The sequence below is a fragment of the Silurus aristotelis genome (genome assembly GCF_946808225.1).
Source record: "Silurus aristotelis genome assembly, chromosome: 28".
Classification (NCBI taxonomy): Eukaryota; Metazoa; Chordata; class Actinopteri; order Siluriformes; family Siluridae; genus Silurus; species Silurus aristotelis.
Window position 1 is genome coordinate 9,518,907 of NC_139601.1, and position 21,297 is coordinate 9,540,203.

Genomic DNA, 21,297 nt, shown 5'->3' on the forward strand with positions numbered 1-21,297 from the left:
CTTTTTTAGATTTTTTTTTTTACCAACTGTTTTCATGTTTATTTAATTTCTAACATCTTTAATAATGCTTTCATAAAAGCATTAAAAAAGCTTTTATAATCTGCAGGCATAAACATAAATTAGCGAGCAAGTAAAAATCTTTTAAATAAACCTAAATGTAGTAGAGAACTTAAAGACAAGGCTATGTTCCAAAATACCCCCTCACCTAACATAATGCACAAAACAGCAATAGTATGTCCACATTTTTAATGCCATTTCATGACAGAGATGTGGTACTCTCTCCTCACATGTTTAAAAGGATATTATTCTTACCTGATGTGCTTATTTAAGCTTAAATGTTTTATGAGAGTACACGTATTCGCACCGAAATATTTGGGTTTAGGGCTTTCGGATGCAATCCTTTTTACTTTCGGAGTCCCCTAAGGGCCACATTAAGAGGCGGACCGCAAGTTTCTTTAGTCTCCGCCTTGCACTTTGAGCGCATTTTTATTTATTTATTTTTATTACTGAACTTGAAATCACACAACAATGCTAGGGGTATTTAAATATTTAAAAATAATATATAAATAAATAAATAGTCATTGTGGCTACTCACTCAAGATTTGTCTTGAGGTGAAAACGCATGAAAACGCTAAAAATATCCATAGCACTAACGATAGCTGCTAAAATATTATTTAACCAAGGCTAAATAGTTTTTAGTTTTAAAAATGTAAACTGTTGATGTTCACAAATGTTAATAATAATAAACTTGAATAAACATGGCAAGCAATTTTATGTCATTATGTTAATGTTTATTAAATTAAGTGGAAACAGGCCATTATAAAATTATTTTCAAATTAAATCCGATACATTATCAGCGAATGTTCCAACAGTATCACTAGACTATGTTTCCAAAAGATGGTTACCTCTGATTAGTATGGATGCCCCCACTGGACACATTTAGATAGAATATGCCAAATGTCAAACAAAACCCAACAATAAAATACAGAAATATATACACATCTCTTGGTTTGGTCTTAGCATTGCTTTATGAAATGCTTATTTGGGATGAGTCACTTGGCAGAAGTCAAACATCATGTGGCAGGCAGCATGACTCATTCAGAACAGAGGATTGCTGGTGCAAACGGCTGACCTGCCATTATCATCCAGCAGGAGCCTTATATTAGTACTTATCACTATCCAAGCTTGTAGCACTTCAAAAGAAGATCAAACTAAATTTTGTGTTTTCTTCCCTTTTAAAGACACAGTACTCTACAAATACAACATGCAAGGATTCTACTGTACTCCATTCAGTAAATATGATTTTTGGAAACAATTGTGAATACTATTCAACAAAGTGTTGGCTACACACAAAACAGTGGTTATAGAAACCAACTAATTTAATGTGCAGCATACTGTAATTTATACTGCAGATAGAGCATACGTTAAATTTGTTGTGATGGTTTTTATACAATAAACTGGTTGCTCCTACAGATTAAGAAGATAAGATAAGAAGACAAAAATTAAAATTTAAAAGTCATGGAGTAAAATGCGAGTGCCATTAGTTGTATATGTAACAGTCTCACACCATATTTCTACAGGACAACTAACCCAATCATGGACAGGGATCCTAACCACCCAACAGAGAAATGTTTCACAGTGACGGGTTTTCAATTTCAATGTACGGTAATTCATTCGGACTGAGCGTTAACATATTGACAAGGTTATTGGTGTTGAATCACAAAAAAAATTGCCAGTCTGCAGCATGTAAAGTTTCACCAGTTTTTTCATTAAGATTCTTTTTGTAAAGCCATGCTCCTAAATTTAGATGTAGCTACAGTATATTGGGGATGATTTGATCTAAACCGCAGTCAATTACAGCAGTCACCAAATAGGTTCATTATGTGTTTCAAAAATGTGTATTGACAAGATATTTAGTTTAAAAATGCAAAAAAATGAAAAAATTCAATCAAATTTTACAATGAAAAAAGGAAATGGCAAGTTTGCACCAAAATAAATATATAAAGTTAAAGTTATATAAAGAAAACACCACTGGTCATCTCATCAGTGTAAGATTCTATGAATGACTAAAGCGCTTTAGCCTGGTTAAGATATTATCTACGTAATGGTCATGAACTTCCAAGGAGATAAAAAAATTCCAGTCTCAACCAATATAGCTTTCTACCTGAACTGAGGTATGAGTCATCAGCTTATTCTGAAACTGCAGACTGCAACACAGCTCCAACTGCAATGGTGTTATTTGTGTTGTGACAATACAGTCCATAACAAGGATATAATATTCATGTCTATACTTCTGAACAATTGAGAAACATGGCTTTCTAAATGGAAAATATTTTTGAATAAACAGTTAATTGATGCAAGAGAATGTCTGTAAAATGGCTTTCATTTAAAAGAAGAAAATAAAACCAATGCTGTGCAAAAATAAATAAATAAAGGTTACAGAGGATCCGCAGCAACAAGGATCAGCAGCTATTAAAACAACCATGAAAATTGTCCACTACTGAACCTTGGCTTTTAGGTGTAACAGTCTATTTTGCATGCTAATGAGATGAGTGAATCAAGACAGAAAAATGACAATATTAAATGTGTTTTAAACATTGCACTGCCTACATGCCTTCATAGGGAACTAGTCTGCTGACAATCTTTCATTAAATAAATACATTACAGTTCTTAGCTTCACAAGAGAACAACAAAATGAGCAAGGAGTCACATTCAGTTTTAATGTAGCTGCATAGGTGAAAGACTGCAAACACCACAGCTTTTACTTCTCAAAAATGGTCTCTCCCAAATCGCATTTCATGTCCAACTGAAAAGTGAAACAACTATGTAGGGTAGCTATTTAGAAAATCTGTTTGAAAACAACACCCAACTAATTAGTTACTCAAATACAAATATTTTTTAAACAACTACTACAGAATTGTAACTAGGTTTATTTTAATAGCAGCCCCAATTAAATGCAATCAAACATTGTGTCTTATCTAAAATGTTTAGCAATTCTAAACTCCAGATTCAAAATAAACACGAAATAAATATTTGCAAGACCATGAGAACATGTTCAGTCATTTTCAACCCATCAAGTTAGAGACAATCTAAGTAGCACAGAATAATATTTTGTAATTGGGCAGGAAAAATCATAAGTTAATATAAATGATTAAAGCAGTTACATTGTGATTTTCACAATTCCATAAACTGATTAAAATCCTCACATCCAAATTCCTAAAGTGATAAAGCTTACATGCCTATCAATTCAGAACACTCGCAAACTAATTTATCCGCTGTATCATTTTTGATCTAAAACTCTGGCACTGTTAAAAGAAATTTTTTTTTGTTTTTTGTTTTTTGTTTAAGTAGGTCACAAAGTCTCCTGTGACTCACTAAAGCTGGCAAGAAACCAAATAAAGCAGGTACCAAAAAAGCCAGAGGTTTAATAAGTACAGCTCACTAAGAAAGGGAAATATTTTAATTATTCAAGTTCACACATTTATTCATTTTAAATATATATATTTTTTTAATTTAGGCATGTCTCATAAAAAAATATATATTATTAAATACTGTGCAGTGAGTAACATTTGGAAATAAAAACAGCGTGAGATCCATTTACATGCATTTAAGTCTTACGGTGCATAGTTGTGCATGATTTGTTCATTCTGCAGGTGAAATATCATACAGGGATCTGACCTGCCTCTCTAAGAGCAGGCTCTGGCAGTGTAACTGCGAGGGTTGGGATTCCAAACCATTCTATTTACGATGGATGACTCAGCCAGTCCAGCCCAGTGTCAGACAACCAGGCATCTGCCATTCTAAAGCTCCATTGATCAACATGTCTCTCATCCCATTAGCAATGCAGTAATGCTTTCTTAATACCATCATGGGCCACTTGAAGTGACCAACACATCACAGCAGCAGAATTGGGCGGGATGAGTCAGCCCATCCCCCCGTTCGGCATGCAGGCAGGAGGGCTCAGTCCAAAGGAAATATGACTCATTTGAGTAACATGAGGCATTCATCAGAAACCTCCAAGGAGTGATTGTTAAACGAAGAGCATGCTTTTGAATGCCGAACTGTAGGGCAAAGAAAAAATAAAGAGTGGCGTGAAGTGGCAGAACAAGACACAGAGGGAGATGCTTGGGGTAGATGGGTACTAATAAGTTCGTTTCTTTATGACTTTTTAAGGTCTACTCCCCCAGTTCTGCAGAGTGCATTCTTGGCTGCATTCTGGGGTTTTCTGAATCACACACAAAAGCACACAAGAAGAAAAGTCTAAAACAAAAACCTAAATGTAAAAAAATATATTTGCAAGGTTTGTCAGATATATTGTGAAATGGAAGCTACATAGTGTGTAGAGCAATTAGACAATTACATGGAGCATTTAAGATAGCAGTGCTCCGATACAATTAATATTTACTTGTTAAATTCAGAAAAAATCTGCCAGTGTTTGCCAGCCTGCTAACTGCGTGGTCAAATAGTGTATCACATGACACGAGGACAAAACCAATGGCAATTATTTTCAATCTCCTCTTACATTTTACTTTGCAGTATAAATGTTAAACTGGAAATTCTCTTCCTGCATTATCTTTTCTGACAGGGGCTAAATAAACATACGCATATACATACATATAACCACAACATTTTATACTAATTTAATTTCAAACATGCTAACCTCATTGGGGAGGAAAAATTAATAAATAAATAATTATATATAAATAAAGACATTTGTTTGTGTAAAAAAATATTTATATTATATATATAGTTTTTTTACACATTTTTTACACAAACAAATGAGTCTTTATTTTCATTTAACTAATTAGATGTTAATGTTCTATAAGGAAACGCTGCACAAATTTGTTGGGAACAGCATGATAACCGAGTCTGAATCTTCGAGGTGTATTTTCATCAGAGGGATCATCTATTAAGAGAATTTAAATAATATCAAATGCCATTACAAAATCCTAAGATAGGTCCTGCACACAACTGACAAGTCTCTGCTAAATAGAAGCATTTCTCTCTTACTGAAAGAACTAAGGTCAAAGCATAGTCATTTTTAACAAACAGCTTTAGTAAAAACCAGACACTGAAAGTAGGGAACAAAACTGACTAAACTGATTACAGAAGTATTATAACACTGGAAAATTAGCAGTTTAAAAAACTGAAACTAACACAAACATTACTTAAAATTCAGAACACTAAAGTGGAAAATTACTCCTACACTGGCTTCGATTCTGTTAGCCAACTACTAATATTGCTGACAAACTCCAATTTCACCTACTGACGGTAAAAAGCCAGTGGAGTTAAAAAATTCCAGTTGTCAAAGCAAGATCAATGACATCAACGAAGTGTAATGCGGTGTATCCCCAAAGCATTCTGGGAAAGTTTGTGGTAAAATGTGTTAAAGCTAACGAAAGTGGTAATGTGGTAATGAAAATGTGGCAGTGTGCACGCTATTCAAAACCACAGACAGCAACTTTAGGATTAGGGTTCATCACAATACCAGCATTTTGACTTTGTAGTATTATCAATTAAGATATATATCTAATAAATCAAGGAAGAAACACCATTGCTATGATTATTGGCACAATATGACAAGTTCTTCCCTTATTTATAAATAATTTGTTCTGATATCATGTGTTAAAGCAGTGACTAATCATGGCTTAGGGTTAGTTGCTGTCCTCTGACTGTAAATGCCACAAGTTCTTCCCAAGGTTTACAGAGAATGTTCACTGTTATGGGTGGAATATGACAATGTAATTTTAATCTTCCCATCAGTCAGCTTCACTAAATCACTTATCAACATACAAACACTTTTGTTAGCATATGCAATCAGAGCCTTAGGATGAACAAATTGTACTAATAATCATAATCAACACAAAGTTACACTTTGTATATGTTTTGCATGTTTGCAACACCTATGCACAAGTTAACTGGTAAGTAAAATCAAGTGATTAATCTGTAATGTGTGTGAAATGCTTAAATCAATACACAGGAAAACCAGTAAATCATATGCCTATATTAATCATTCAATACAACCTTTATCCTGTCAGTTTGTCATTGGTGGGACACTTTTCACCCTGAAATCATTCCACTCTGCTTGTTGAATTTTTTTTTATGATTAGACTTATAACAACTCTAGCCATGTTTCTGTATCCTGCACATCATCATTAGCAAGATAAGAAGAATAGGACCAAATCTCATTCCCTTCATTTGCACTTTTGCTTGCACCCATTTCTGAAGCCACTGGACATGCCTCTTCCATTCATTCTAATTCGCCTATAGGATCAATGGTATTAAATATTTTAAAATAAAACCCTTTATCACATTGTCACACTGAGAAAGATTTGAAGTTTCTGTACCTCATGCAAAACTAAAAGATTAAGACAGCACCCAAAATAAATAAAAAAATTAAATTATATCCAGACTGAGCACATTTTATTGATCTGGAGAGTAAAGCTGCCACATGGCACAAAAAAAAAAAATTTTATATTCAAACTGACCGTGACCGTGTTTTTGAAAGAATTACTGGGGGGGAAAAAAAATCATGAAATTTGTTAGTAAAAACAAAGAGTGGGTGAGCTACAACATGGAATAAATACCAAGGTATAAACTATTAAGGCTCTGAATTCTTTATTAGCACAAGTTATACACTGAACAGTAGAACTGCACAACAGAGACTAGCTAAAGATTAGCCACACAAATGAACTGTAGTATATTACGCATACATGGGTATAATAGACATACACTGTAACTGTACCCTAGTTGATAGTCACTGCAAAAGCACTGAAGCCCTTGTCAGTTCATGTGATGAATGTGTATAGGACTGTGAATACATACAAAATTACTTTTATATGTAAATACTATTAAAACTTAAAATAATTGAATGCCAAAAATTTTGCATTTACACTTATAGGGCACAATTAACCGATTTTTTACATGAGCTTAATGTGGTATCTACAACTATTTAATAAGCAGTTTAATATAAACAAATTGCTAAACTAAACCATATATATTTGCACATCAAAATCTCTGATAAAGTATTAACACTAGGTCTTGATCAAGTTTGAGAAGCTCTGGTACAGTCCAAAATTGGACAAAGTTTTAGTATACCGAAGGACTAGGGAGTTATGGCAATGCATTTCAGCATTAATAAAAAATGAAAGTATAGTGCTTTGGTGGATGTATACTCCCTTCCCAAGGGGAGAACAGAGAAATTCTCTAAACCGCTGCTGCATTCCAACATTCATCCATATCTGTTGAGGGGCTCTTTAAAAATTCATTAATTTACAGAAAAAATAGATTAAAGCACCCAGCTGAGCAAAACTAAAAATTTGGCTTCTGAATATCATTAATAATATAAGCAGGCTATGGGGAATGTGCCTGAAGAAACCTTGCTGGTTTAACGTATACCACCTTGAGAAAAAAAAAATTTAATCATTACAAAAACAATAATTTAAAATCTCATTTATTACTAGCTACAAAATTAAATGCAAAAATGACTTTTCACCTCTATGAACAGCAGAAAACAGCAGTTACAGTAAACACTCAGATTAAATGGAGTCCCCTTCAGTGTGATTATGACCTGAGATCTTTAACACAGGAGAGAATACAAAGAGGGCTCATAATAGGACTGCATACATGAATTAAATTGGAGCTAGGAACCCATTTTAAGGAGATGAATAAGTTCATAGCTAATCTGCATTCCACTGATTCACAGCATTGCTAATGAAGTGAGCTACTCCAGTCTCCTGTGTCCAACAAAGGAAGCTGCAACTTATTGTAGAACATGAAGCAACAGTTCCCACCTAGCAGCATGCAGAAACCTTTGCTGCATTGAGCAATTTGTTGAACAACGTGGGATAACTTGTTTTTACATTCCTTAAAAGTCAGCAGTTACAATTTAATATTTTTTCATGATAGCCTAGTCGAAAAATATGACCGGTATCATGAAATAAACTATTTAAAAGCATATGTCAGAAGTGAAAATTAAACCAATAGTTTATTTACTGTATGTGATACAAACAGAAAGAAGTGACTAGATTGTTTGATCATATATTTATATTCCTGAGAACAATACATTCACTGTATTTATGACCATTATATGGGAAATATTTTATTAGGGAATTAATATTTATTTTGTAAGTCAATTGTACAGTAATTGTCCGATTGCACATCATGACTTGTTTTTAGACATTGTAACAAGCCTATTCTATAGAAAAATGTTTTTTTAACCGTCCAAAGCTTCAATAACAACAGAAAACACCAGAAACCTGCCAGTTTAATATCTGCACAATATTAAAATCAACTGCAGCTATACAGTGATCGAATCTGTCAAGTCTCCATTTTTTAACAAAAGACAGAAACCTTGCTCACATTTTGTATTTAAGCTGTTACTACTGATGTTCCACATGTTAGATACACTGTTGAATTCTGTTGACAGTGTTTATATGGGTGTTAGCCTGATGGCAACCTTCTGGTAAAAAGACTTTTGTAAACCTTTCTTTGTCAAAGTTGTTGAATTATTTATTTTTGAAAGGATGGATTTTCTATCAAGATGATGCATCTTACATTGTCTTGTTTAGGATCAGTGTTTTGTAGTTACATTGATTTCCAACCCACCCCCACCCCTCTGTGTTAACCAGCAGCACAGGGATGCATCACTGTACGCCTGTCAATAATTTTGTCAGTGGGCAAGAATAGCCAAAAAAAGTCAGTGGTGGATAATTAGAAAAAAAAGCTTATTAAAAATATTACAAAAAGTGTTGTTAAATTTGATTAATGAATAAGAGAATTACAGCATAAAAAAATTATCCAGTAACTAAATCAGAACTAAAAAGAATTAGTATGACTTTTCAATCCTGTATGCAAAAGGGACCGAAAGAATAAAAAGAAATTCAGATGTATATATATAGTCACGCTTACATGCTTAATTAATTTAGTTGGGCACTTCTAGAGAAAAATATCATCATGCCAAAAATACCCCCCATTGATTCTGCAGCCTTTGCACTCTCTACAGCACCAGTATTTCCTCTTATCTGCTGCAACCAATGACCACAGAGGCACAGAGTGCTGGAGTGAGCTCCAGCACTACGAGTCAACAAAAAGGGGAGAAAATTTGTCAGAGATCTCCACACAGATCTTCTCTAGATCAGTCAGGTTTCTGGCCTGTCGCTGAGAAACACGGAGTTTGAGCTCTCTCCAAAGATTCTCTATTGGGTTTAGGTCTGGAGACTGGCTAGGCCACGCCAGACCCTTGATATGCTTCTTACAGAGCCACTCCTTGATTATCCTGTCTGTGTGCTTCGGGTCATTGTCATGTTGGAAGACCCAGCCTCGACTCATCTTCTATGCTCTAACTGAGGGAAGGAGGTTGTCCCCCAAAATCTTGCAATACATGGCCCCGGTCATCCTCTCCTTAATACAGTGCAATCGCCCTGTCCCATGTGCAGAAAAACACCCCCAAAGCATGATGCTACCACCCCCATGCTTCACAGTAGGGATGGTGTTCTTGGGATGGTACTCATCCTTCTTCTTCCTCCAAACACGTTTGGTGGAATTATGACCCAAAAGTTCTATTTTAGTCTCATCTGACCACATGACTTTCTCCCATGACTCCTCTGGACTGCTTATGCAGCTAATGACCTCAAACAGGTGCATCTAATTTAGGATAATAAATGTAGTGGAGGTGGACATTTTAAAGGCAGACTAACAGGTCTTTGAGGGTCAGAATTCTAGCTGATAGACAGGTGTTCAAATACTTATTTGCAGCTGTATCATACAAATAAATAGTTTAAAAATCATATTGTGATTTCTGGATTTTAATTTTTAGATTATGTCTCTCACCTATGATGAGTGGGAGAACTTGCAAAATAGCAGGGTGTTCAAATACTTGTTTTCCTCACTGTATGTATGTATGTATGTATGTGATATATATATATATTAATCACATACATACATACATACATACATACATACAGTGAGGAAAACAAGTATTTGAACACCCTGCTATTTTGCAAGTTCTCCCACTTAGAAATCATGGAGGGGTCTGAAATTGTCATCGTAGCTGCATGTCCACTGTGAGAGACAATCTAAAAAAAAATAAAATCCAGAAATCACAATATATGATTTTTTAACTATTTATTTGTATGATACAGCTGCAAATAAGTATTTGAACACCTGAGAAAGTCAATGTTAATATTTGGTAGAGTAGCCTTTGTTTGCAATTACAGAGGTCAAACGTTTCCTGTAGTTTTTCACCAGGTTTGCACACACTGCAGGAGGGATTTTGGCCCACTCCTCCACACAGATCTTCTCTAGATCAGTCAGGTTTCTGGCCCGTTGCTGAGAAACACAGAGTTTGAGCTCTCTCCAAAGATTCTCTATTGGGTTTAGGTCTGGAGACTGGCTAGGCCATGCCAGAACCTTGATATGCTTCTTACAGAGCCACCCCTTGGTTATCCTGGCTGTGTGCTTCGGGTCATTGTCATGTTGGAAGACCCAGCCTCGGAGGTTGTTCCCCAAAATCTCGCAATACATGGCCCCGGTTATCCTCTCCTTAATACAGTGCAGTCGCCCTGTCCCATGTGCAGAAAAACACCCCCAAAGCATGATGCTACCACCCCCATGCTTCACAGTGGGGATGGTGTTCTTGGGATGATACTCATCATTCTTCTTCCTCCAAACACGTTTAGTGGAATTATGACCCAAAAGTTCTATTTTGGTCTCATCTGACCACATGACTTTCTCCCATGACTCCTCTGGATCATCCAAATCGTCACTGGCAAACTTAAGACGTGCCTGGACATGTGCTGGTTTAAGCAGGGGAACCTTCTGTGCCATGCATGATTTCAAACCATGACGTCTTAGTGTATTACCAACAGTAACCTTGGAAACGGTGGTCCCAGCTCTTTTCAGGTCATTGACCAGCTCCTCCCGTGTAGTTCTGAGCTGATTTCTCACCTTCTTTAGGATCATTGAGACCCCACGAGGTGAGATCTTGCATGGAGCCCCTGTCCGAGGGAGATTGACAGTCATGTTTAGCTTCTTCCATTTTCTAATGATTGCTCCAACAGTGGACCTTCTTTCACCAAGCTGCTTGGCAATTTCCCTGTAGCCCTTTCCAGCCTTGTGGAGGTGTACAATTTTGTCTCTAGTGTCTTTGGACAGCTCTTTGGTCTTGGCCATGTTAGTAGTTGGATTATTACTGATTGTATGGGGTGGACAGGTGTCTTTATGCAGCTAATGACCTCAAACAGGTGCATCTAATTTAGGATATTAAATGTAGTGGAGGTGGACATTTTAAAGGCAGACTAACAGGTCTTTGAGGGTCAGAATTCTAGCTGATAGACAGGTGTTCGAATACTTATTTGCAGCTGTATCATACAAATAAATAGTTTAAAAATCATATTGTGATTTCTGGATTTTAATTTTTAGATTATGTCTCTCACCTACGATGAGTGGGAGAACTTGCAAAATAGCAGGGTGTTCAAATACTTGTTTTCCTCACTGTATGTATGTATGTATGTATGTATGTATGTATGTGATATATATATATCACATACATACATACATACATACATACAGACAGTGAGGAAAACAAGTATTTGAACACCCTGCTATTTTGCAAGTTCTCCCACTTAGAAATCATGGAGGGGTCTGAAATTGTCATCGTAGCTGAGAGACATAATCTAAAAATTAAAATCCAGAAATCACAATATATGATTTTTGAACTATTTTACTAATATATATATATAATATATATATATATATATATATATATATATATATATATATATATATATATAAATATATATATATATATATATATATATATATATATATATATATATATATATATATATATATATATATATATATATATATATCTCTATCTTGTTGGAGTCCCAACTGCACAGTGACTAACTTTTATACAACAATAAGGATATTTACTAATCCATATCCTTCTTGCTCTCGCGCTCTTCTCGCTCTCTCGCTAAACATGCTCCTGGGGTACCAGTGACCACTGTTCCTGTGCCTCTGCTTTATTAAAAAAAAAAGTTACAAATATTAGTTAAGGTCAAATGCCCTTTATACACTATGAATAGCTTTTCAACAAAAATACACCAGAACTTCAAGTAAAGGGAACAATGTTTTCAGCTAATCTGAACACCTTTTAACAACTGAGATGTAAGAAATCTCTCAAATAACTGCTTTAACTAAAAACATTTTTCTGTTATCCCATTTAACTGAGACAGAAGAGGAAAAATCTGAACTTCTCATTGGCAAATAAGCAAGTGGAATAACATATGCAACACAGACAGTTGTTTTCTTACTTCATTAAAATGTATGCAAACAGATGCCGAAGGCTTAACACCCAAAACGGAGAATAATATTGCTGTATTCAACTTATTAAAAGAAAATGTAAAGGGTTTAAGAGGATTTGTGTTAAAACACTTGATAATGTTGCATACTGTGTATAACATCTGAAAAACCTCATTAAGCACAGCAAAAACACAATGACAAAGCATCAAGGGAAGAGGCAGTAGACAATTTAGCTATATGAAACCATCCCATCTGGTGTCTAGCCTATGGCATCGTTTAGTGAAGATGGAGTGGGAGGAATGCAAAATGCCAGCAGTTTCCTGGTATGTTTAGGCTAAGAGGCAGGATACCCACTGTGAACCCTTTGGGCATAAGGGAAATCAGACTGTACACGATGCTGCAACAAAGCCTGTCTCACAACTTTCGTTTCACTAGTGGTCAGTCCTAAGTACAGCTGTAAATGGGGTTAAATAAGTCTCAAAAGATGCATTGTGATTAACACATTCAAAGAAGGTCTGAAATGAGTATGGCCATATTATAATCATTTATCGGTAATCATTTAAATATGATTTAAAACATTTTTAATAATGATTTTCTTAAAATGAAATTGTTTAAATAAAGTCACAGAAAGACTGAGTGAAAATCATGCTGAATGGCAAAGTTCACCACCACTAGGCTACTTGATGGAGACAATGCTATAAGAGCAAAGATAAAAGCAGCTGCTTTTCATAGTTTCATCCATCTTGTCATATATTTTCTCATTCCTTTATAAGTTGTGTTAGCAGGCCACATTCTCAAAATGTCTGAAACAGCTTGTACAGGTACAAGATGTGCTTCATAGGAAATATCTGCCTAAAAAAAAAAACACATAAGACAAAACTATTCACAATGGTGAAACTACAAGATATGTTTTGACATTAGTAACTGAAATTAAAAGCAGCACAAAACTGCAATAATAAATGTGCGATTTTCTCCCATTAAGAGTACATGCAAGCTGGTTACACGTGGTCAATGGAAATGCATTCAATATGCCAGGTGTGAACTGACATCTCGGTTGTCCGCTTGTGATCTGATCACCCACTATGCATGTTAATGGCAGGTGTGAGCAGAGGGTGTGAACACCTTATACTCGTCTACTAATGCACCCTTATCCCAACATAAGACAGCTATTTCAATCTACAAACTACCAGGCATGTTCAGACAAGTAAACCAGGGTTCGATCATTTTCTGTTTTCGGCGTGTCTACAAACCAAATATAAACAGGTCTGTCTCACACACACTATTCTGACTGGGGAACTCATCCTACATCAAGAATGTAAGTGCAGTAGCTCAGAGTGCAATTGCATTTAATCACAAAATTCATTCTTTTAATGAATCATAAGTCCTGGCCCTCTTTCAGTAAAATGAATTGGCATCCAATAAATAAAGTTGCATTGGACATGACATTCTATTAATGACACAACCCTACATTTAGTAGTGCATACAAAAATAAGCATTTTAAAACTTTTACAGTTTTATTATTTCTTTCTTCCAGTAAAAGGACTCCCTTCTCTACATCATCTCACCTTTCCAGTGGAGCAGAGAATGTTCGGTAGATAGGTTAGGGGAAATCCCATCACTGACAGATGGCGGCATTTTACAGTAGATTATAACAAGAGTGCGTCTTCACACAGTACACAATATACCATTAATAAAAAAACGAAGGTGGCAATTGGTAGAAACGACTAAAAATGTAAATATAATTTAAAGATTAATCGAAGTTAGAGCAGAAACCTGGCATTTTAAATGAAATCATTTAATCGGAAAACCAGCGAAGGGAAAAGTTAGTAGCTAAGCCGTGAAACAGTCAGCATTCAACAGATGTTTAAAGGTTTGTCTCTGACATTTTTTTCCCTTTAAAAAAATTCCCTTTTTTCAAATTTCCAAACTGTTCAAGCGCCAAATCAGGCTCAGCACGTTGGTGCCATTTCTGCCTGTCAAAAGAGACAAAACATCATCAGCGATGTGGCATCTGGGTAACACCGAGCAGCTCTGCGCTTTATGTCAAAACTATACTGTCAGGAATGATGACTTATATTTGTTTGTTTAAGATGACTGCGAAACATTGTGTAGATCATGCAGTTAGCGAGTTAGCCATGCGGCTAAGGTCAGAACGCAATCAGCAAAGTGCAGTCACGCACATGCCAGAGTACCGCAAAGAAAGGTTTTATATATCTATATCTATCTATTTATCTATCTATCTATATCTATCTATCTATCAGGTAAAATAGTCACTGATACGGCCTTTAACCTTGTACCTAAAGCTAGCAGTGCTCTAGGACCGGATATGACATTTCATCTTGCAACCATTTTTGTACAACATGGCATACTATCAGGCTTGACAGCTATCTGTATAAGTTTGGGGAACAAAGCTCGCTTCACAGGTGAAAGTTAGCTGGAGCTCGGCTGATTACAGCGTTGGCGCGCTGGTTCCTGAGCCGCTCGCTGGTTTTGGTGCTAACTAGAGAGCTCCAAATCCAAGTTGTGCACTGAACCGCCTGGTTCTCACGCCTGTCTATGCCTGCCCTGCTCCACACCATGACGCGTGTTAAGGCGAAGCAGGCCTGCGCGCTAAGTGAATCCCCACAGCCTCGCTCCAACACGCCCCCAAGTGAAAGCCGTCCATTTCACGGGCCTCACTTCAACTTGAACCCGCGGTAGCTAACGTTAGCTAGCTCGCACTTACCCGGGGAATCAGAGGCGGGTGTCCTGTTGAGCAAAATCAGTCCAGGTTAATCAAAGTTAGCCGACCCCTCCCCTTCCTCTTCGGTACCAAAAAAAAGCTTCCTCTGTCTTCGTCAAAAATAAAAGTGACCGGACTCTGTAGGTTTAAGACTAGCTGTCCCTCTACCGGTTTGTACGCGCCTCCTCTCCGCCTCTCCCTAGTCTTTCCCGTTCGTCTTTCTCTGGACAGCTAACATCCGGGCAATTGCGCTATCTCCGCTCTCAAAAAAAAAAAAAAAAAATACTGGAACTACTTTATAGGCTTCAGCCGCAGAACGTAGCATCGTATCAAGGCGCGAGAAACTTAGGTCCATTTTAGTTCACAATCACGGTGTTCAAAGATGTCTTACAAACCCAGTGGAAAAATTCTCAGCAATGTGATTGTATGCATCAGAGATTACATAAATTTTTTTATTCGACAATTTATTTTGCACTGAGTATGAAATTTGCATTCGAGTTGTAGTACATTAAGGGGATCCCTGAACATTTTGACAATTTTTACTTACCATGGATATTACAACCTACTATTATAAAAATGCAATTTATTATGCAATTCTTATACTTATTAGCTATTTAACTGTACAGTTTTAATCAAAAGATTCATTTCAGTTTATTGGTATGACAAATATAGTAAATGTTACAGCTTATAGTGTGCCCTTAATGAAAAGTTTAGTATTATAAAGTTCTAAATCTCTAATTAATAGACAGAATTAGTTTATACAGTTAAAAAATTAGTATGATATTTCATAAAATAAAATATAGTTTTATTTTTATTTATAATGCCTGTCCCAAGCCCGGATAAACTTGGGTAGTCCGGGCTACTGTTGGCCAAAGGAGGAGAAGGAGAGGAGGAAGACATCTACAGAGACAGCAGGAAAAGGAGAAGTGTAGAAGAGTGGAGGTTAGGGTGGGTACTATAAATGTTGGTACTATGACTGCTAAAGGGAGAGAGGTAGCTGATATGATGGAGAGGAGAAAGGTAGATATGTTGTGTGTTCAGGAGAACAAATGGAAAGGGAGTAAAACCAGGAATATGGGAGGTGGGTTTAAACTGTTCTATCATGGTGTGGATGGAAAGAGGAGAAATGTAGGGGTGATTCTGAAGGAAGAGTACAGTAAAAGTGTAGTGGAAGTGAAGAGAGTTTCTGATAGGGTGATGAACACGAAGCAACACAAAGAGTGTTGAAAAATTTCATCAGTCAATATGCTCCACAAGTGGGTTGTGAGATGGAGGAGAAGAAAAAATTTGTTGGATAAAGTAGTGGAGAGTGTACCTAGGAATGAATGATTGGTGATTGGGGCAGACTTTGATGGAATATAGATGAAGGGAACAGAGGTGATGAGGAGGTGATAAGTAGGAGAGGAATGTGGAAGGGCAGATGGTGGTAGATTTTGCTAAAAGGATGAAAATAACAGTGGTGAAAACACATTTTAAGAAGAAGGAGCATAGGGTGACGTAAGAGTGGAGGAAGGTGCGCACAGGTGGACTATATTCTATGCAAGAGATGCAACCTAAAAGATATTGGAGACTGCAAGGTCTTGGCAGGGGACAGTGTAGCTAGACAGCATCAGATGGTGGTCTGTAGAATGGTTTTGAAAGTAAAGAAGAAGAAGAGGAGAGTGAGGACTGAAAAAAGAATAAGATGGTAGAAACTTAAGGAGGAAGACTGTAGTGAGAGATTCAGGGAAGATGTCAAAGATGTCAGACAGGGGCTCGGTGGTGGTGAAGAGGTGCTGGATGATTGAGCAACTACTGCAAAAGTGATAAGGGAGACAGTTGGAAAGGTACATGGTGTGACATCTGGAAAGAGAAAGGAAGACAAAGAGATGTGGTGGTGGAATGAGGAAGTGCAAAAATGCATAAGAAGAAATGACATTGGCAAAGAGATGAGGAAAGTAGGCAGGAGTACAAGGAGATGCAGCAGAAGCAAAGGAAAAGGAATTTGAGGAGCTGTACATGAAGTTGGACACTAAGGAAGGAGAAAAGGATTTGTATCCATTGGCCGGGCAGAGGAACCGAGCTGGGAAGGATGTGTTGACTAGTGAGGAAAGTGTGTTGAGAAGACGGAGGGAGTATTTTGAGCAGCTGATGAGGAAAATGACGAGGAAAATGAGAGAGAGAGAAGGTTGGATGGTGTGGAGATGGTAAAGCGGGACATGGATAGGATTAGTAAGGACGAAGTGAGAGCAGCGACTAAGAGGATGAAAAGTGGAAAGTCGGTAGGACCAGATGACATACCAATAGAAGCATGGGGATGTTTAGAACAGGTAGCAGTGGAGTTTTTAACAAGATTGTTTAACAAGATTCTGGAAGTTTAGAGGATGTCTGCGGAATGGAGAAGGAGTGTGCTGGTACTGCTTTTTAAGAATAAGGGAGGTGAGCAGACCTGCAGTAACTACAGGGGAATTAAGGTACACGCTGGTGAGAAGGGTAATGAAAGTCAGTAGGAGTAAGACAGAGTACATGTGTGTGAATGAGAGGGAGGGCAGTGGAGTGGTGCGGTTGCAGAGAGAAGAGGTGGTGAAGGTGGAGGAGTTCAGGTACCTGGGGTCAACAGTGCAAAAGAAAAGAAAAGAGTGCAGGCAGGGTGGAGTGGGTGGAGAAGAGTGGCAGGAGTGATTTGTGATAGAAGAGTATCTGCAAGAGTGAAAGGGAAAGTTTATAGGACTGTGGTGTTGTATGGTTTAGAGACAGTGGCATTGAGTAAAAGACAGGAGGTGGAGCTGGAGGTAGCAGAGTTAAAGATGAGGTTTTCGTTAGGAGTGACGAGGATGGACAAGATTAGAAATAAGTTTATTAGAGGGATGTAGGATGTTTTAGAGACAAGGTGAGAGACACCCGATTGAGATAGTTTGGACGTGTGCAGAGGAGGGACATGGGGTATATCGGTAGGAGAATACTGAGTATGGCGCCACCAGGAAGGAGGAAAAGAGGAAGACCAAGGAGGAGGTTTATGGATGTGATGAGCGTAGACATGCAGGTAGTTGATTTAAAAGAGGCAAATGTAGAGGACAGAGTGGGTATGTAGACAGTGTGGCGACCCCTAATGGGAGAAGCCGAAAGAAGAAGAAGAAGAAGATACAGTACAAAATACAATTCTATTTTATCACAATATAAATGATGTGGTAATATTCTGCTTATATCCTCAGGCACCAGCATATCATCAGTGCCTGTATATATAAGATGAAATAGACTGGAGTAAAGGCAGGACATACTAGTGATGGAAAAACTGTGAGTCTTACACTGACTCCTTGTCCTGGATTAAGCTGAAGGAATCCAATGTTAGAATCTCTTTTACCACAAAGACCATCTAGTGCATGTCTAGTGCTATAATGCTCAACGAGAACTCCAAACAACGTAAGCCTTCTGCCGCAATAGCGCCGGCCATATACATACTGCCGCAACAAGGATTCTCAAGAAGATTCAATCAAATCAGGTATCTATGGGTTGTGCTGGACCAATAGATCTGAAATATGAAGGAACACCCTTGCACCTTACAGGAATTAAATCTGTTGATCTGTTGCTAACATGTTGGTGCCAAAAACCATAGCACACAGTCAGATGTCTTTAAATGTGGAGTCAATAAAAGAGCTGTTTTGTCAGCACAAGGGGGACATACCTAATATTAGGCAAGTGATTTAAAGTTACAGGTAATGCTTTAAAATGTGTATACTTTAGAATTTAGAATAGATTTATATATCTACATAAAATGACGTAAATCAGATTTTCACAAAAATCCAAAAACATATTATACTTGCAATTTTACTTTTTGAGGAAAATGGAATTATATTACATATCTGATAATATAATATTACAGATCTGTTAGTGATTTGCAAAAATTAGCTTTTGCATCTGGTGATGAATAATGCACATTGGCTTTATGGTTTGGACATGTGCAGAGGAGGGACATGGTGTATATCGGTAAAAGAATGCTGAGGACGGAGCCGGAAGGAAGGATGTGGTGAGGGAAGACATGCAGGTAGTTGGGTTGAAAGAGGCAGCTGTAGAGGACAGGGGGGTATGGAACCCCTAATAGGAGAAGCCAGAAGAAGAGGAAGAAGAAGAAGCAGACTATACCCACTAAACTATAATAATGCAATGTAGTATCTCCATACTAATTCAAATTTTCAGAATTAACTAAATTTACATAAAAAAATAAAAATAAAAAAAAAGACCAATTTTTCTCTGGATATTTTTAATGAGAATGAAAAACAGGCTATTGGAAAAACAATCATACAATAGTCAAGCATTCTGTGTTCCACATATCTATGATGTGATGTTGTTAAGCCTATTAAAAACTAATGTATTGGCAATTTCTTGCAGTGTACTTTATTTCCAATACAATATAATAAAGAAATAATTTTATAGTATTTCACTGTGTCACATGTACTTTAAAACAGTACTGACTAACCTTTTACTCATCTACATAGCAGATACACCGGAAGACATGACACAACATTAAAATCCTGTTTAATAAGGTTGCTGATGTTTCTCTATTTGGTTTAAAATGACATGTTAGGAACAAAATAAAAAAATATATATAATGACATTAAAAAAAAAGATATACAACGCACTTTATTTTGCACGCATTCTCTCTGTCAAATTGTAAAATCTCTGTCAAATCTGATCTCCATCTGTGACATCATAGCAGACAGCACACCCCATGAGGGACATGAATTTAGCTAGTAAGCTAGTGCAGGTCAGGGATTCAGTGTTCATTACTCATAGGTGTCATCAGGCAAAACCCAAATAATATAAAAATTAAAATAAAATAATACAATTTTGTATTAATTTGTAATTTGTAATAATCCTTCTTATGCTTTTTTTTCATAGTATTTAAACTGGTTTTAATATTAAGGAGACATCAGTGCAAAATTAACAACTGTTTAAATGAACATTTGAGTAAAAATGGTATTTGAAAGCATTAGTATTGCCATCTTAGTATGCACAATACACTGAATCATAATGTGGAAAGGCTACAACAGCAGAAGGCCACAACGGGTTCCGCTTTTAACAGCCAGGAATCTGAGGCTTAAGATACACACCCACTCAAACTGGGGAAATATGGGAAAATGTTGCTTGGTCTGATTAATCTTAGATTTTGCTGCAATATGCAGATTGTTGGGCCATTTCTTGGTATCAGTATCATGAATCCAACCACTTACCCTGGGTCATGGTTATAAATGGTATTTATAAGTATAGTATTTATATTTCAGTACCGTAAATATAAATTTCTCACATTGAACATTTGATTATTTCATATATAAATACATTAAATCAGACCTGGAGCAATCCAGAAAAGTACTGGGTTGAAAGCCACATGTCTTCTTAGTTTATATTTAAAATTTTATGAAGATCTCATGACAAATCCGATTAATGTTTGTAGGAATCTAATACTATGTCTGGTCCTTTTCTCCCTCCCTGTTTGTAAGCCACCTGCTAGACTCAGGTGGCCATTCATACTCTATTTATACACAGTCTTTATTCAAATTAATGGCTGACCATTACAGGCTTTTGTTATACATGTTTGGCTATTGATATTGATTTGGCATTCATATTGATGGCCAGGTAGCCAGACAAGCTATTGCAGTCATAGCCATTCCAATCTTAACAATACAAACACACACACCCACATTTCAAGCATTTCTCTTATAAAACCGAAGAGAAAAAAAAAACGTATAACATCGTATAAAACTAAATTGAAATATATTGTAACTTACAGATGTAAAATATGCTCAGATTTTCCATCCCCATGCAGATCTCAAAGTCGTAAACAGTCCCAGTTAACACGAGCTGGAAACAGCTGTTTGTGCAGAACGGAGAAGTGCATCCACTTCCGGGTCAGTCACTCTTTGACCATTAAGAGTTTGTAAAGTCATTAAACTAAGAACTCGCCCACGTGGGGAATAAATTGCTCCCATATATCGTTAGACTCCTGCACTCATTGGCTACATTTTCCATCAATCATTTTGTTTCCATAATGCTACTGGCTGAAAATAAAATATTTGAAATGATAAGTGATGCAGAAATAAAACAGCTGCCTATAGAGTGAATACTGTTACTGTTTTTTTAGTGTGTGGTCTCATTTGTTTTGTAACGCTATATTCTACCAGTCTTTTTTTACCACCAAGATGGCGTTTTTACGCGAAAGGTTTTCCGAAACATATACAAACAATACAACACCCCCCCCCCCCCGGAAGTACTGTCCCGTAAACAAAATAATA

The 21,297-nt window shown here is 36.7% G+C and overlaps 1 protein-coding gene across 2 annotated transcripts in view; it reads right to left on the minus strand.

The window, feature by feature from the left end:
- The window catches only part of foxj3 (forkhead box J3), a 124,955-nt gene extending 109,637 nt beyond the window's left edge, over positions 1 to 15,318 (minus strand). Inside the window, exon 1 of one of the 2 annotated variants that reach the window (XM_083534156.1) lies at positions 15,035 to 15,318. The gene's annotated coding sequence lies outside the window, so the exon portion shown is untranslated. The remainder of the gene's footprint in view (positions 1 to 15,034) is intronic. The other variant, XM_083534155.1, reaches the window with a different exon arrangement.
- Between the last annotated feature and the right edge of the window lie 5,979 nt (positions 15,319 to 21,297).